Source organism: Oncorhynchus gorbuscha, linkage group LG12, assembly GCF_021184085.1.
Source record: "Oncorhynchus gorbuscha isolate QuinsamMale2020 ecotype Even-year linkage group LG12, OgorEven_v1.0, whole genome shotgun sequence".
Lineage (NCBI taxonomy): Eukaryota > Metazoa > Chordata > Actinopteri > Salmoniformes > Salmonidae > Oncorhynchus > Oncorhynchus gorbuscha.
This window is the reverse complement of record NC_060184.1, coordinates 63,962,936-63,980,603: the sequence shown is the minus strand read 5'-3', so window position 1 is coordinate 63,980,603 and position 17,668 is coordinate 63,962,936. Positions and strand designations below refer to the sequence as shown.

Below are 17,668 nucleotides of genomic sequence, written 5' to 3'. Positions count from 1 at the left end.
TGCAGGCTGGCGCCAGAGAGGGGAGATGGATCGAGAATGTAATTTTAAATGAAAGTCTTTTTAACCCGCTGAAAATGGCGTGACCCCATCCTTCGCCTCGCAAGCCCATCACTTTTAAAAGGATCATTTTCAGAATTCAATCCCAAAACTTCAACAAGCTACAATTGACTCTTTCTTTCTTTCTTCTGCTTCTCTCCCTTTATGTGGCTGCCCAGTTACTAAGATTCAGAAGAACATGAAAAATAACAATAAAACATATCTTCAGAAAATTGTAAAACTTTTTAAAAGTGATAGAACCTTCTGATTGTTTGAGTTCTCGTTCATGGATTTCCAAAGAACGGTATTGTTATTTTGTGAAAATAAATGAATTAGGTTTTCTGGTTAGAGCGCACGGTAGATCCATGGCCAGGAGATGCCCAAGATTCAGTTCTGTCATAGAAAATATTCAACAGGATATTGAATTAATTGAATTGAATGCATTTTAAGGATGACGCATTATTTGTATGCCAGATCTTATTTCAAAACGATTCACTCATCTTGGTGCAAATTGCAGGCAGGGTTTCATTCATTCATTCTAATTAGGCCTCTAACGTGTGACCATAACAAAATGTTCCTCGTTACTGACAATTACAAACAATTCACCGCGTTTATTGAGTCAGAAACTCCAGGCCTCGTTTTCTGCTCTCAGATCAGCAAAGTAATGAGATTTAATAACAATATAAAATGTTCCGTTTTTTCTCCTCCGCGGTCACAAACAGATGCATGTAATACAGACGGGTATTTAGCGTCGCTATGTAATTTGGGGGCCACGATTTGATTCATTTATCCGCGCTCTGTTATTAACCCGTGAAAAGAGAGATGTCAGCCGCGGTTTGAGCCAGCAGGACATCCGCGCTTTGTTTAAACGCACTAATTATGCCAGCACACATTAGCGAGGGACGAAATAAGCGCAATTTTCACATTTTCAATGTTCGCTCTATTTAGCGCGCCGCATGCGGGTGGCAGAAGTTGGGGAAGGAGGGGAGGCAGTGCCCGACTGTGGCTCGAGCTCTTTCCGTTCCCCCTCTCTTTTACCCTTTGCCAAAGTGTGTTTTGTATTTTCATAACACCCTAACTTGATAATTTTTTTACACCCGATGCACTTATGTAGTGTATTGTGTTACTTTGCTGTTATAGTCACAATTGGAATTCGTGCAAGTGTAGCCTAATGTGCAACAGAATAGGCACTAGAAACCATTTTCACCACAGGGTCAATTTACTAGGCTAAGTATTGGGGGTCACTTTCAGCAGACTACTGACTTTAGGGTCAGTTCTTCCACACCCCATCTCTAGTATAAGTTAAACAGCAACAGGTCCCGGGGCAGTGGTTAAGGATATGGCCTAACCACAGGTGTGTCGTTCAAAATGCTTAGATCTAGGAACGTTTCCAGCTAGTGTTCCATGGATCACCGCTTTGCAATGTGATATTGTGTGTGTGTGTGTGTGTGTGTGTGTGTGTGTGTGTGTGTGTGTGTGTGTGTGTGTGTGTGTGTGTGTGTGTGTGTGTGTGTGTGTGTGTGTGTGTGTGTGTGTGTGTGTGTGTGTGTGTGTGTGTGTGTGTGTGTGTGTGTGTGTGTGTGCGTGCCTCTGTCTCTTTTCGTGTCCATTGTGTCCACACAAATGCGTAAAAGGTTGGACCAACGACCTCCATATTATTTCCATCCATTCCACGCGCGCCATCTTCTGGACTAATCAACCTGTCTGTCACTGCATCTGGAGAGAGATCTGCCTAATAACCCATTAATAGCCTAATAATCAGAGACTTGTGAACTGGAGTAACATTAACTGACAGCAAGTGCTCATTACAAAATGTAAGGGTTTACGTCTTGATTTTAATTAATTAACATATTTTATTCCGTTGGTTAAGGCTGATTTTCGACAATTACGCATAATTGCATAATTAATCAACAAGCCGATCTCGTGATTGTTTTCCTTGAGAGTAAATGTGGTTTATCTTCTGACGTCACATCACGTGGTGATTTATATGATGCGATTATTCATATAGCCTTCTATGAATATTATGTTGGGGAAGCTGGGTTGTAGAATGTCTCTGATGCAAGTCTCGTGTCCATTATATACACTGTGAAGATCTGTCATATGCTACTAGGCCAGAGTTGTACATATATATTTGGTGTTCAACACAGGTTCTAGGTCTATCAGGTCAGGCACCATTGTAACCAACCAACATCTCTCTCGCTCTCTCTTTCTCTCTGTGCGTTGACTGACCTAACCGTAACCCTTAACTAATCCTGGAGCGGCAGGTAGCCTAGTGGTTAGAATTTTGGACTAGTTGGATCGAATTCCCGAGCTGTTGTTCTGCACCTGAACAAAGCAGCTAACCTAGGCCATCATTGTAAATAAATAAATAAAATCTTACTCTTACTTTATCCCTATTAAATGTCACCTTCAGTGGGGGGGTATGGACGTCCCAAGGATACCGTATATCAAAGACCCTGGGTTTACACAGGCAGCCTAATTCTGATATCTGGTCTACAAATCTGTCTTTTGACCAATCGCATCAGATATCTTTCCAATCAGCTGATCTGCTTGGTCAAATGCCAATTAGTAGAACAAAATATCAGAATTGGGATGCCTGTGTAAACGCAGTCATAGTGACACGTTGTTAAAGCCTGTGTTCAGACAGAATCTGACAGAATATGCAACACGAATATGAGCCATTGAGGTTATCCACCCGCACGAGGTTCCAGTGTCGTGGCCCCGCTGCCGGTGTCTTGTCTTCATTCTTTCGCTGTTAAGTAATTGGATGCTGCTCTGCCTGGGCAGGCTAGCAGGAGGAGAGAAAGAAAGAGAGAGATACGGATGGGGCTTGGGGCTTTTAAAGGCGCGTGTAAGCAACGTTAATTAGCGGTTATTAACAACCCCGCATAATGAAAGCGCGAGGGAGTCAATTTAATGACTTTGTTAGCGAGAGGTTCAGAATGACAGGCGATGATCGGAACAACAAAGTCGTCGGCACATGTAGTCATCATCGGTAATTTCCAACCATAATGTGGTCTGATAAAAAACAAAGGGCTCTAATTTCACTCAACTGACTGGATAATTAGTCCCTTATGTAAGGAAAATAATTAATGACTTAAATATTTCAACCCCAAGATTAGGCTTCATTCTCCTCAATGATTAAGTAAAAATAAACCCAGGGCCCATCACTCTGCTTAAGAAAAGCCTGTTAGCAGAAGTCCCATGCATGCTGGCCTTTATGTTACAAATGTGTTTTGGCCCATGCATATACAACGTTAAGCTCATGAAATATGTTGCAACCAACCATTCTCCAATATCACAGAATATGATGACAATAAAAAATACACTTTGTAGTCATCAAGCGTATCTACTGCGATATGTGTGGTCGCCTATTTATGCGGTACTGTTTTGAGAAGCCCAAGGAGCACATGTAAGACCTCGTTGTGTGCATGGTTTCGTTCTATAGGGCGTTCTTAGCCTACATTCTACAGATGACCAGGAAAGATGTCTGCGGCGTCTACCCAGGGCCCTTCCCGATTCCAATGAATTGTAAATGAACACGAGATAAATCAGGCACGTTCACTGCAGCAATCTGGCCGCCCCCATTTTCTCCGCTCAGCTTTGATCGCAGGGATCAAGGCACTCGAGCCACTTGCTGTTATAAGTCCATCGACGGTGTTTGCTGATACTGTTGTGTCTCCACTAGTAGGCAAGCTCGAAACGGGTAGCGCGAAGGTGACAGAACTCATGAACTTGTGTGCATTTTCCCTTTTATTGATTGCAGCCGTTCAGTTAATAGAGTTCCAAACAATTGGTGCAGAAGAATCACCTCTCCCCTTTATGAGATAATCAAAGTAATGTATGCAAATTAATTATCTGGTGAGCTTATCAAAATGTACCTGTCCCACTCAAGTCTGAAGAAGTCCATTTATTCAGTTAGCAGCAATAATGTGGTGGATGGCATGATGCAAATGATGGTTGATTAGGAAAAATTAAGGACCTCACTGGTATCTGACCTTGTCTGAGTTTTATGTAAATTATAGAAACAATCGGCGTGATAGGATAAACTGCATTACAATGTGAAAAAAATGCCTTTATAAGAAAATGGCTAATCAGTTCATAGGCTATTTTGGAGATGTGTTAATAGGCCTAAACCCTTGGAGATTTATCCCAGTATTCAGCTGCTTTGATTCAAGTTAAACGTTCTCTCAGAGTTGGCACTGCAGATGCCAAAAGATAAAACATTTGAGGTTCTTTTGGATCTGGATTGAGCAGAGTGTGTGGTGTAAACAAGGTGGTCAGATTCTGTAATAATGGGCCATTTCCACTGATGCTTGACCTAAAGCCTTGGACATTTGTGCGCTTTCCATGGCTGAGGCCAGGGCCAAACAAAACCTCTACTTTAACTCATTGAGACCAGATTGAAGATGCTTGGAGGGCTTTGGAGGTGGGACAGATTTGTAGCTGGAGCTGCATGGGCACAAGGGCCCCGGGTGTTTTGATGTGTTCCTGTGCGGACATGGGTTTAAGGCCCTCAGAACCATATTGAATTGGGTGATTTTAGCACCTTGTGGCCGAGGTTGGTAGCATATCAGGCAGATGAGTGAACTTGATGTTGAAGAGACTTGATGTCCAACAGTACGAGGCCTAGTAACAGCATGTATCAAATCATCGCCTATAGTTCTAGGATGTCTTTGAAGCTGCCATTATGATAAACGAGACAAAGTTGGAAACATTTAAGTGGATCACTCTTACATGTCTGTATTTACTTCAGTAACCTCAGGCATCTTTATTACCCTCTAGAGGGAAACTGGGTAGCAGACACTCTGCGGTTGGCACAAAATGGCCGCCACAGTGAGCCTTGTGAGCTGGTAATGAGGCATGTAGTGCCGCAATGTCCTCCTGAGGGGCATTCAGTGTTGCTGGATTTGGATCCTGATCACGGCAGCTACCCAGTGGCTTGTCAGACACTTCATCTCAGATGGAATTAGCTCCCCGGGCCGCCACAAAATGGCCGGAGTGGGTGGGACACGTAAAGACACAGTGTGGGCTGTGTGTGTGTGGAGGGTGGTCAGACGTTGTGCCCAGCGATGTGGCATGATGCCAGTCATTCTATTACTCTTCTCCTCTCTTTCTCTCTTCACCCGTTCCCCATCTTCCTTTACAGCATTCGACAGTTATCATATTGTTACATTTAGATGGAAAATAGAGTGGTCAGGGGTGCATGGCTGTCAGAGGGAAGTGTGTGTTTGTGTGTGTGCAAAACTTTTTGTGTTTGTGTGTGTGTGTGTGTGTGTGTGTGTGTGTGTGTGTGTGTGTGTGTGTGTGTGTGTGTGTGTGTGTGTGTGTGTGTGTGTGTGTGTGTGTGTGTGTGTGTGTGTGTGTGTGTGTGTGTGTGTGTGTGAGAGAGAGAGAGAGTGTAGTACAGTGCAGTGCATTGTATTGGTATTGTTTGTGTCAGAGGTTTTGAGTGGCATGAAGTGGGATGAAGACCTGAGGAGAGTCTGTCATTTTCTGTGGGTTTGGGTGTGCTTGTGTGTTGTGTGTGAGTATATCTGTGTGTGTGTCAAAGTGTGTGTGTGTCTGTGTCTGTAGCATCATCATTAGGTCGTAGGCAGCCCCAGTGTGTGGGGTGGTGGTTCGGTCGCCTCTGCAGCCCCTCTGAACCATTTAGTGGGAGAACAGCTCTTGGATCCCGGCCTGCAGGTCTGGTGGTGCCCAGTGGGAGGCAGCATAGCCCTGCAATCTCTATTGGGATTTATTCCTCTCCCATCGCCTGGCCCCATACACACCCCGCGGTTAGGAAGTAAGAAATGCACACACAGATGCACGCACACACACACTCTCACACACACACACACCCTCACACACATACACACAGTCCCCCCCACAGTAAGGAAGTCATAACTGCACACTCTCTGTCCCTGTGGGAGTCGCCCAGGGGTCAAGAAAGGTGGGATTTAACAGACTCACTGATAGACAGAGTGAGAGATAGAGAGACTGAACATTCAATTCAAGTGTCCTCTGTTATCCATGTTCCGCTGTTCTACTTTTCTCTGTATGTCGTTTGTTATGACTTTCCTTCCTCCCTTACTGTCCTTTAAAGTCTGATCATAGTTCATTCATAGGAGACTTAGTGCCAAAACCATTATCAGGGAAATCATTTATCTCTTTACATCTCTATCTCCATAACAGTTGATGATACCCTTTACCTTCTCTTTCATTTCCTTTCCTAAATCTCATCTTCTACCTTCCTCTTCTCCAGTTCCTCTGCTTGACTCGTCAAGACTAAGGCGACACCAAGCTCCTTCCTCTACTGTTTTCATCACTCAGGAAGACCTTTGACCTTTAACCTAGTGTGACCCCTGATTGACCTTTGCCCTCAAGAGGGGACCATCAGCTGAAGCATTCCAGACAGTCCTCTAAGCAGCGATGATTGCATTTCTGCTTAGCTTGGCGAGATGGAAAAGTAATGTATTCATGAGTAATTCAACATTTCCTCTTTTCTCTTGCTCTCTCGTTCACACGTATCCCCCCCCTCCCACACACACACCACAACACATACACACTCCACAAATATCTTCTGATATATAATTGGTAAATCCACTGATTAACCAGCAGTACGAATTGTCCACAGAGCGCTAAAGTAATTATGTTTGTGTGCTGTGTTTTTTTTGTATTACTTATCTTTTTTCTCTACCTCTTAAAGCACATCTTTATAACCAAGCAATTCCAAAGCAATTTTCTCTGTGGGTGGAGAGTGTAATTTTCTATTCTGTGACACTGTGATGTGTTAGAAACTGGGAGTGGGTGCTAAAAGGCATGTGTAGAGAGTGTGTGTATGTGTGTTTGTGTGTGTGTCAGAGAGGGCACTGTTTAATGTCTCCCGAATATTGCTCTTGTGTTAGAACTATCGCCGTGGAAACCTGAGGGCATGAACCAGGAGAGCGTAACGCATGGCAACAGTCTTTATCTTTATATTAAAACATTTGCATAGCATTAGTGGTGTAGAATGCAGGAGAGACTCAACTCAGAGAGGTTGAGAGAGAGAGAGAGAAGTGGAGAGGAGAAAAGGAGGGATAGGAGATATTCAGTCTTTGGTATAGCCCGTGGCAAGGCCTTCTCACAAGACAATTGTTTTGTTGTGTTCAAGTTTTGTATTTTTTACGCCATATAACAGACAAGTGACAGACAATAAGAAATATTTGTTATTAAATATTTGTCTATGTTTCAACCGTGTCAAAATGCAGACTGGTCCAGATAATCTGACGTGCTGTGTGAAGGCCTCGTGCTGGGTGGGTGGATTGGGTTTGTATCAGGTGAGCTAAAATATGGATGCCTTTTTCCATCAAGACATTGAGTCCAGCAGGCCTCTAATAACAAACCATTTACTACCCACTCACTCATGCATAGATACAACCATCTGGATGGAATAGGCTACTTTCCTCCATTCTTCACTCCTTCAGCCTCTCTTAAAACACACAGGCCTACCTGGAGAGGTGACAAATACTCTAGAATTCCATCATCAAACTCGGAGGCGAAATTAAAATCACTTTTTTTCCATCCAAGGAGGAGATCAATTTCCGCAGACTGGGTCGCGATATTTTGCGCAATTGGGCTTTCTCGTCTGAGAAGCGGCACCCTAACTGCTTCGCAGCGGGGCGCCCGCGGCAACTGCACGCCTCGCTGGAGAACAGTTACTTCTGCCGCACAGAGTTTATTTGCGCCTCGCTATGAGAATTGCCATCATTTACCCTAGTCTTACACCTCCCAAAAAGAAAAGAAATAGACAGGAGAGTGGATTGGGAGTAAGAATGAGAAAGGGAAAATGATTATTTTTGATACTGCTGGGAGATTAGGTGTTCCCAGTTTTGTCCTCTCCTTTGACAAAATTAACTGAATACATTTTGAATAATGTAGATATTTTTCGTATTTTGTTATGTATATTGTATGTTGTTCAAATGACAATTCGATTGCACTTGGATTTACTGTAGGTTCAAAAGGTTAACAAAAAGGTTAACAAAAAAGGTTAACAAAAAGTACAAATGTTGATGACTTTTTGCAAACCCAATCCGTTTTCCATGTTGATTCGACGTCATCACATTTCATTTAGTTTAAATGACATGGAAACAACGTTGATTCATCCAGTTTTTGCCCAGTATAGGCTATCAAGCAGATAAAAAATAATCAATCATTTCCAAATCTCTATCCCAGAGATCGCTTGTCCATTTCGATTTGATCCACAATTATATAGGCCTATATGCCTGATTATTAGGCTCTACCAAGTTCAATGATTCATAGGCCTATACCCAGGCTGATATACCACATGCTCAACAGGCCTGACGATATTGCCACTATTGTCCTTTCCAAAATCGCCAGCTAGTGAAGTAGGCCTACCGGGGTCATCATCTCGTTGGTTTCAGTGCGCTGGTGTGCGTCACCATAGATATGGATTCTATTTCTATTTTCATCACCATCCGCGAGGTGCATCCATAACGGTCAATGTGGTTGGAACACAGGAATCCGTGAAACGTCTCATGTCCATTGGACCCATGTTGTATCTAAAAGGTGGCTTGGGGTTGGTTGTATTTGCATTGGCTTTGACTTTGGTCCTTGTTTGCCCACTTTTAAGCAACCCGACCTCAGTCTCTCCACCCCTTCTCTGTTTATTTTTTATTTTTACATCTAACCCCTTCTCTCAGAGAGAACCCCCCCATATACGTCACGGACTGAGTCTGGTCCTAATTGATGCCATATCCATCCCTCCTTTCTTCTTCACTCTATCACGGGACGTGGGGGTTGTGTGACCGATAGGTTATGGAGCTAACCTAGTTAAGTTTGGAGATAAATAGTTAAGTTTTAACAAGGGTGTTGGACATTGAAAACGTATTTATTTCAGTTGGACAGTTTCCTAAGTAAGCACAATGGCTGGGCTCAAGGTAAGGAGGCATAACTTCAGTAAATATTACCTCCATTTATGATTAAGCAATGTTCAGGTTATATATTATTGCGGAGATTTACTGTTCTTTTTCATTAATTGTTTTCTTCCTTTTATATATATATATATATATATAAATATTATATTATATATATTATTTTACATATAATATTTTACATATGGTGAAGATAATAATTGTTATTCCAATGTCATTTGAACCTTTTACTTTATGGGTGATGGAGCTATCAATCGCACCAACAAATGTCAGAAATCTCACAATATGTAAGACTTAACTGTGTGTAGGCTATGCATCTATAGGCTACTTTCGCTGTCAAGCGGTGCGCTGAAGGGGCGTTTCATTCTACCCAATCATCGGGCTGGATTCAGCAGATGCTCAGATGTTGTGCCCATGTCGCTTGTGGAACGCAGAGTTCTGGAGTGTGTCTTTTATCAATTAACGTCATTTAACATTTATATAATCTATTATATTACCACTGTTTTGTTTACTGAGACTTTAGACATTCTTCTCCCCTTCTCTCCATAAAGTAAAGTAGCATACTCCGCAAGAAATGTAGACTCACGTGTGCGCGCGCATTATTGGAAACAGACCCGTGCGCTTTTTCAGACTCCGCGGTGACTCAGCACCATTTTTGGGTTTGACCGCGAGCCACGTTCCCAGTGTAGCAGATAAAGATAGTAAGAGGGCTCGCCCTGTGGAGTTGCATGTATGTTTGCATTGTGTGACAAGTATGCAAACAGATAACACAAGTCGCACGACTCAACATTGACGCCAATCAAAGTTCTTATCAATGTTAAACCAAAAGCAAAAACACAGGTATACTGTCCCAATATCACCTAATATGTCTGTTTTAAAGACTAGGCCTATCACTGTCCAGCCAACTGTCTGTCTCCTAATTTGTTGATCTCTTCCAGGACCTGAGTGGGTTTGGGAATGAGTTCTCATCTGAAGACCCTTGCTGTCCAGGAGCCTTACCTGAAGGTCAGGTAACATTCCATAGATGGTTGGTTGCTTAGCAACAAAACCGACTTGTGCACAACTATCAGGCAAAACAGATGGGGTTGGCTTAGATTGTTGACAACATGTAAACTATATTTACATTTACATTTAAGTCATTTAGCAGACGCTCTTATCCAGAGCGACTTACAAATTGGTGCAGTCACCTTATGACATCCAGTGGAACAGCCACTTTACAATAGTGCATCTAAATATTTTAAGGGGGAGGGGGTGAGAAGGATTACTTTATCCTATCCTAAGTATTCCTTAAAGAGGTGGGGTTTCAGGTGTCTCCGGAAGGTGGTGATTGACTCCGCTGTCCTGGCGTCGTGAGGGAGTTTGTTCCACCATTGGGGAGCCAGAGCAGCGAACAGTTTTGACTGGGCTGAGCGGGAACTGTACTTCCTCAGTGGTAGGGAGACGAGCAGGCCAGAGGTGGATGAACGCAGTGCCCTTATTTGGGTGTAGGGCCTGATCAGAGCCTGGAGGTACTGAGGTGCCGTTCCCCTCACAGCTCCGTAGGCAAGCACCATGGTCTTGTAGCGGATGCGAGCTTCAACTGGAAGCCAGTGGAGAGAGCGGAGGAGCGGGGTGACGTGAGAGAACTTGGGAAGGTTGAACACTAGACGGGCTGCGGCGTTCTGGATGAGTTGTAGGGGTTTAATGGCACAGGCAGGGAGCCCAGCCAACAGCGAGTTGCAGTAATCCAGACGGGAGATGACAAGTGCCTGGATTAGGACCTGCGCCGCTTCCTGTGTGAGGCAAGGTCGTACTCTGCGGATGTTGTAGAGCATGAACCTACAGGAACGGGCCACCGCCTTGATGTTAGTTGAGAACGACAGGGTGTTGTCCAGGATCACGCCAAGGTTCTTAGCACTCTGGGAGGAGGACACAATGGAGTTGTCAACCGTGATGGCGAGATCATGGAACGGGCAGTCCTTCCCCGGGAGGAAGAGCAGCTCCGTCTTGCCGAAGTTCAGCTTGAGATGGTGATCCGTCATCCACACTGATATGTCTGCTAGACATGCAGAGATGCGATTCGCCACCTGGTCATCAGAAGGGGGAAAGGAGAAGATTAATTGTGTGTCGTCTGCATAGCAATGATAGGAGAGACCATGTGAGGTTATGACAGAGCCAAGTGACTTGGTGTATAGCGAGAATAGGAGAGGGCCTAGAACAGAGCCCTGGGGGACACCAGTGGTGAGAGCGCGTGGTGAGGAGACAGATTCTCGCCACGCCACCTGGTAGGAGCGACCTGTCAGGTAGGACGCAATCCAAGCGTGGGCCGCGCCAGAGATGCCCAACTCGGAGAGGGTGGAGAGGAGGATCTGATGGTTCACAGTATCGAAGGCAGCCGATAGGTCTAGAAGGATGAGAGCAGAGGAGAGAGAGTTAGCTTTAGCGGTGCGGAGCGCCTCCGTGATACAGAGAAGAGCAGTCTCAGTTGAATGACTAGTCTTGAAACCTGACTGATTTGGATCAAGAAGGTCATTCTGAGAGAGATAGCGGGAGAGCTGACCAAGGACGACACGTTCAAGAGTTTTGGAGAGAAAAGAAAGAAGGGATACTGGTCTGTAGTTGTTAACATCGGAGGGATCGAGTGTAGGTTTTTTCAGAAGGGGTGCAACTCTCGCTCTCTTGAAGACGGAAGGGACGTAGCCAGCGGTCAGGGATAAGTTGATGAGCGAGGTGAGGTAAGGGAGAAGGTCTCCGGAAATGGTCTGGAGAAGAGAGGAGGGGATAGGGTCGAGCGGGCAGGTTGTTGGGCGGCCGGCCGTCACAAGACGCGAGATTTCATCTGGAGAGAGAGGGGAGAAAGAGGTCAGAGCACAGGGTAGGGCAGTGTGAGCAGAACCAGCAGTGTCGTTTGACTTAGCAAACGAGGATCGGATGTCGTCGACCTTCTTTTCAAAATGGTTGACGAAGTCATCTGCAGAGAGGGAGGAGGGGGGTAGGGGGAGGAGGATTCAGGAGAGAGGAGAAGGTGGCAAAGAGCTTCCTAGGGTTAGAGGCAGATGCTTGAAATTTAGAGTGGTAGAAAGTGGTTTTAGCAGCAGAGACAGAGGAGGAAAATGTAGAGAGGAGGGAGCGAAAGGATGCCAGGTCCGCAGGGAGGCGAGTTTTCCTCCATTTCCGCTCGGCTGCCCGGAGCCCTGTTCTGTGAGCTCGCAATGAGTCGTCAAGCCACGGAGCGGGAGGGGAGGACCGAGCCGGCCTGGAAGATAGGGGACATAGAGAGTCAAAGGATGCAGAAAGGGAGGAGAGGAGCGTTGAGGAGGCAGAATCAGGAGATAGGTTGGAGAAGGTTTGAGCAGAGGGAAGAGATGATAGGATGGAAGAGGAGAGAGTAGCGGGGGAGAGAGAGCGAAGGTTGGGACGGCGCGATACCATCCGAGTAGGGGCAGTGTGGGAAGTGTTGGATGAGAGCGAGAGGGAAAAGGATACAAGGTAGTGGTCGGAGACTTGGAGGGGAGTTGCAATGAGGTTAGTGGAAGAACAGCATCTAGTAAAGATGAGGTCGAGCGTATTGCCTGCCTTGTGAGTAGGGGGGGAAGGTGAGAGGGTGAGGTCAAAAGAGGAGAGGAGTGGAAAGAAGGAGGCAGAGAGGAATGAGTCAAAGTCAAATTTAGACTCCAATGTTTATTGAAAATATACACACATTTGCACAATGAGCATTAGTTGTCTCTCAAATAAATCAAATCAAATCACAAGTGTAAGGGGATAAAGAATATGTACATAAAGATATATGAATGGGTGATGGTACAGATCGGCATAGGCAAGATACAGTAGATGGTATTGAGTGCAGTATATACATATGAGATGAGTATGTAAACAAAGTGGCATAGTTAAAGTGGCTAGTGATACATGTATTACATAAAGATGCAGTAGATGATATAGAGTACAGTATATACATATACATATGAGATGAATAATGTAGGGTATGTAAACATTATATTAGGTAGCATTGTTTAAAGTGGCTAGTGATATATTTTACATAATTTCCCACCAATTCCCATTATTAAAGTGGCTGGAGTTGAGTCAGTGTGTTGGCAGCAGCCACTCAATGTTAGTAGTGGCTGTTTAAGAGTCTGATGGCCTTGAGATAGAAGCTGTTTTTCAGTCTCTCGGTCCCAGCTTTGATGCGCCTGTACTGACCTCGCCTTGCCTTCTGGATGATAGCGGGGTGAACAGGCAGTGGCTCGGGTGGTTGTTGTCCTTGATGATCTTTATGGCCTTCCTGTGACATCGGGTGGTGTAGGTGTCCTGGAGGGCAGGTAGTTTGCCCCCGGTAATGCGTTGTGCAGATCTCACTACCCTCTGGAGAGCCTTACGGTTGTGGGTGGAGCAGTTGCCGTACCAGGCGGTGATACAGCCCGACAGGCATTGTGCATCTGTAGAAGTTTGTGAGTGCTTTTAGGGGGATGTTCCCTCTGCTGTTTCCTGAAGTCCACAATCATCTCCTTAGTTTTGTTGACGTTGAGTGTGAGTTTATTTTCCTGACACCACACTCCGAGGACCCTCACCTCCTCCCTGTAGGCCGTCTCGTCGTTGTTGGTAATCAAGCCTACCACTGTTGTGTCGTCTGCAAACTTGATGATTGAGTTGGAGGCGTGCGTGGCCACGCAGTCGTGGGTGAACAGGGAGTACAGGAGAGGGCTCAGAACGCACCCTTGTGGCGCCCCAGTTTTGAGGATCAGCGGGGTGGAAATGTTGTTGCCTACCCTCACCACCTGGGGGGCGGCCCGTCAGGAAGTCCAGTACCCAGTTGCACAGGGCGGGGTCGAGACCCAGGATCTTTGCAACTCCGTCTAGAAGGCCAGCATCCCGGAGTTGCCTATTCACTGTTGACGTTGAGACTGGTGTTTTGCTGGTACTATTTAATGAAGCTGCCAGTTGAGGACTTGCGGGGCATCTGTTTCTCAAACTAGACACTTAATGTACTTTACCTCTTGCTCAGTTGTGCACTGGGGCCTCCCACTCACCCGAGTGCCGTAGACTGGTCTTCCCTGGCTGTCTGACCCTGCAGGGAAATCTGTCACCATCTGATCCTGCTAAGACATGATGAGTACAGTGTTGTGTACTGATTGTGCACCATGACAGTGAAGCCTGTAGAGCTGTTTATACCGTGTCAGTGTGAAAAGTAAGACATTAGCTAGGGAAACTGACAGATCAACAACGTTACATTGCTATACTGACTAATAAAAACTTGCATTGCGCGGCAAAAAGGTCAGAATATCAGTCTTCAATCGTTTGGCTGTTGCTTTCATTGTTTGATTCAGGTCTAGTGTGATTGAAGCAAAAATAATAGCTAACGTTAGTGAGCTAGCTAGCTAGTTACAGTTAGCCAACTAATGGTACAATGGTACGTTGTCACATTTACTTCTGTTGAAACAGGACAAAACAAAGGCTACAAAACATTTCCATACACACAAGAGTTGTTTGATACTGCTAAATGACAGATAGCTAGAGGCTAGCTAGAGCTGAACTGACTGTGGTAGCTACTAACTAGCTAACTAAACTAGCAGCTAGAAGTTAATTCACTTCTCTGGAGAGGCGATGAAACATTATCTAACGTAACATGTCAGTTACAATACTAGCTCAGTGCTGGGAATAAATACATTGTTTTTATATCAAACAGCAGTTAACTTGCCAGCTAGATCAGTTAACTAAAGAGTAGCCATTTTCTGCTCTGCTTGCTTTTACGTCTCAGAGAAAAAGCGCAACAAACACAGACAGCAGCTGCCTCTGTTCATCTCTCCCGTGCTGGTCCTATACACCAGCATTTTAGATGCTTTCCCTCCACACAGCTAGCCTGTCCACATGCTCTGTGATGTCCATGTGGTTCTAAATCCAGCCGTCTAAAACCGGAAAATAGCATACCCAACCGCTCTGAGGAATCTGCATGGTCCTAAAGCACACCAGTGACTCATTTTATATCACAGTGCAATAATACAACTGGGGGAGGGGGGAACAAAACACAATTTTAGAATGTGGGGGGGGTCATGTCCCCCTCGTCCCCAGTGAAAGTTGCGCCCCAAGAAACAAATACTTAGCGTCCTGTGGAAGTAAAAAGGTTTACAAATTACTTTTTGGAGGGGTTACTGTCAAAATAATGTATTAAATAACAAAAATAATAGACATTGATGACAGGCGCATGGGCCCCAAGAGCTCATAAGCAGGGGGCTGCGGGGGTTTCCGGCACACCAGTGTACGTTACTCCCCTCTAGGATGTTAAACCCAGCTCTGTTGTCTCAGCAGAACAACCCTCAGGTGTGTCCCTACGGCCTCTACGCTGAACAACTCTCCAGCTACGCTTTCACCTGCACACAGCCAACCAATAAGATGAGGTATATCATAGTTATTGACAGACACTTCTCCTTCATCGCTCAGATTGAATAAATAATGGAGTAATACATTGGCCTACACAGAAGTCTCATTTACACCTGGGGCTAATATGTGAGTTTCATGATCTGATCAATAAGATCTAAACACTGTGGCTGCGTTTACACAGGCAGCCCAATTCTGATCTTTTGCTACTAATTGGTCTTTTGATACAGCCTATCTGATCAAGGTTTGTCATGTCTACACATTGTATTATAATATGTCTCATCCATCCACTGTGTCAGCATGAGACGATATTAGCTGGTGCCTCCTTGTATGCAAATTATTTAACAGATATTCGGAATGTATTTATTTTAAGACAATTATTGGTGCCATAAGTCAATGGTACTGCCTGTCAATGATTTTAGAGACCAGTATAATGAGGATTTAAATAGTTTGATCATCCAGATCTGTTTATACCTGATTGATATCTAGACACAATGTGTGCCTGGCTACCTCTAGAGGTGGTCAGGACAATCAGATCACAATGTGTCTTTTAATCATGGACACCTATCTAAAAATGTTGGCACAATCAGAACGTGGACAAAGGGCGCATGTTAACACTAGGTATAGGGCAGCAGGTAGCCTAGCAGTTAAGAGCATTGGGCTAGTAACCAGGGTTGAGTAGTTTACTTTCTAAATGTAATCCGTTACAGTTACTAGTTACCTGTCCAAAATTGTCATTAGTAGCGTAACTTTTGGAGTACCCAAACTCAGTAACTTAATCTGATTACTTTTAGTTACTTTTCGATTACTTTCCTTTTAAAAGGCATTAGAATAAGACAAAAATACAATCCAGCAAAAGCATTTGGTTTGTCATCATACTGGTCTCTGAACAAATGTAAACCTGCGCCTTTTTTAAATTCTGAATTAAATGCCATTGGAAATACAGAAAGATGCCATAATGTAATCCAATAATCTAATTACAAAATGTTTGCTTGTAACATAACTGATTACATTTATAGTTTTTTTTGTACATGTAATCAGTTACTCCCCAACCCTGACAGTAACCGAAAGGTCGCTAGTTTGAATCCCAGAGTCAACTAGGTGAAAAAAACATGTCCATGTGCCCTTGAGAAAGGCACTTAACCCTAATTGCCCCTGAAAATAGCTCTGTATAAGAGCTTCTGCTAAATGACTAAAATGTAAAAATGTAATAAACAGGACTTTTTTCATACACTTAATCATGCACATACACAGATATTATCTCTCTCTTTCCTAACTCCATTTGCTTGTTTCCCAGTTGGTTCTACCGTATCCTGCCGTTTGTCCGTCACAAGCTGTACACCACAATGCACTGTGGGATCCTAACAGAGAAGTGGGATGAAGTGGAACCTGACCCTAACCAGGTAGAGAGGTAGAGCGAGAGAGAGAGAAATTAAATGGACAGGGTTTGGAAAGTGAGACAATGGAGAGAATTAGAGTGCGAAATTAGGCGGACGAAACAGAAATTTGGTTTTGAATTTTTTTTTCTTCTCACTGTTAGCTGCAATTGCTGCCATTCAGCATCTCCAAATCCATTAAACCCTCTGGCTTTCCATGATAGCGATTAGCTGTTTCTGGTACAGCCTATCTTCTTTCCTGGGTCTAATTGGTTCTCCCATCTGTCAATCATAGGGTCTGCACACCCTATGTGGAGCAGGAGACACTAAGTCCCACAACAGGATCGGCATCCACATGTTCACCTGCAACACCTCCATGGTTGACAGGTGTGTGTGTGTCTCCATTGTATGATACCATTATATACATACAGTACTACATACACAATTTGATCTCTCCCATTGTTGATATTCACAACTCTATGCCCAATATCAAGTTTTTAATAAAGTAGTCTCTGCTTTTCAGTTGCTTCAACAACTCAGACGGTGACTTTCTCATTGGTCAGTCAAATATGCCTTTGGTTTTTGAAGTATACATAAACACAATATAACATAAGCAGTCTTATGTACTCTCCCACTTTCCTCCCTCTTGCAGTGCCCCAGCAGGGGGAGATTGTGTTCACTACAGAGTTTGGGAAGATGATGGTGGAACCCAACGAGATCTGCGTCATCCAGGTGAGACGGCAACACCTTTCAACCTTTCAATCTCAGCTGTTCCTTTTACCTGTGTCAAGACTCACCAGATTCCTCTAAATCAAATTTAAAAAATCAAATCAAATTGATTTATATAGCCCTTCGTACATCAGCTGATATCTCAAAGTGCTGTACAGAAACCCAGCCTAAAACCCCAAACAGCAAGCAATGCAGGTTTAGAAGCACGATGGCTAGGAAAAACTCCATAGAAAGTAGAAAAAAGTAGAAAGTTTGCAGCCATCC

General features: G+C 44.3%; 1 long non-coding RNA gene across 1 annotated transcript; it reads left to right on the top strand.

Annotated features, from left to right (window-relative positions):
- Positions 1–8,821: 8,821 nt before the first annotated feature.
- LOC123990222 lies at positions 8,822–17,233 on the top strand. Its single transcript, XR_006830615.1, has 5 exons — positions 8,822–8,957; positions 9,890–9,956; positions 16,597–16,702; positions 16,971–17,062; positions 17,199–17,233. It is a non-coding gene; the product is annotated as an uncharacterized LOC123990222 (long non-coding RNA).
- Positions 17,234–17,668: the final 435 nt, after the last annotated feature.